Raw genomic sequence first — 813 nt, 5'->3', positions numbered from 1 at the left:
ATATGTATATGTATATATGTATATAATAATAATAATATTAGGGACAAAATCCAAAATTACAGGTAAAAACTCAATTAAAATCAATTTATAAAAAATTAAAATTAAATTGAGCTTTATAGATAAAATATATATAAAATATATAGTTTTAGGGAAAAGAACCAAGGTTCATGAACTCATCGATGAAAATCCACCATCACATATAGAAAAATTAATAATTAAAAGCACAATAAATGAGTATAATATAATAATACAAAGTAAATATCATAAGATAAAGATAATAAAAAGATTATGTATATAATATATATATATATGTATACATGCGTGTGTGTGTGAGTGCGCGCGCACATACACCATCATAATTATCATCATCATCATCATCACCCGATGTGTCATTCGATCGCTAACAACCTCCGAACATCAATCATCATCATCGTCACATTAGCCATAACAATCACCATCGCTATCTCCAACTTGATATTACCATCATCTTCAGCAGCGGCAGCAGTTGAGTTGGTATGGTTGAAGTGTGTTATGACTATTTGCATTAGTCATGTCAGATAGACGTGCGTGCACGGGGCGGAGGGTGACGTCTTAATCCTCTCGGAGAGAACGATCTTGGTGACCATCACCACCACCATCATCATCATCATCATCATCATCACAACCGTTGGACGCTACCACACCGCCACTACGGCCACCACCGCCACCGCCACCACCATCATCATCATTGTCGTCGTTGTCGTCGTCGTCATCATCATCATCATTACAGTCACCATATCGTAAAGCCCCTTGTGGGCAGCAATAGCCCCTTGT

Source organism: Octopus bimaculoides, chromosome 21, assembly GCF_001194135.2.
Source record: "Octopus bimaculoides isolate UCB-OBI-ISO-001 chromosome 21, ASM119413v2, whole genome shotgun sequence".
In the NCBI taxonomy this organism is placed as follows: Eukaryota; Metazoa; Mollusca; class Cephalopoda; order Octopoda; family Octopodidae; genus Octopus; species Octopus bimaculoides.
Note: the sequence above shows the minus strand (reverse complement) of the source record.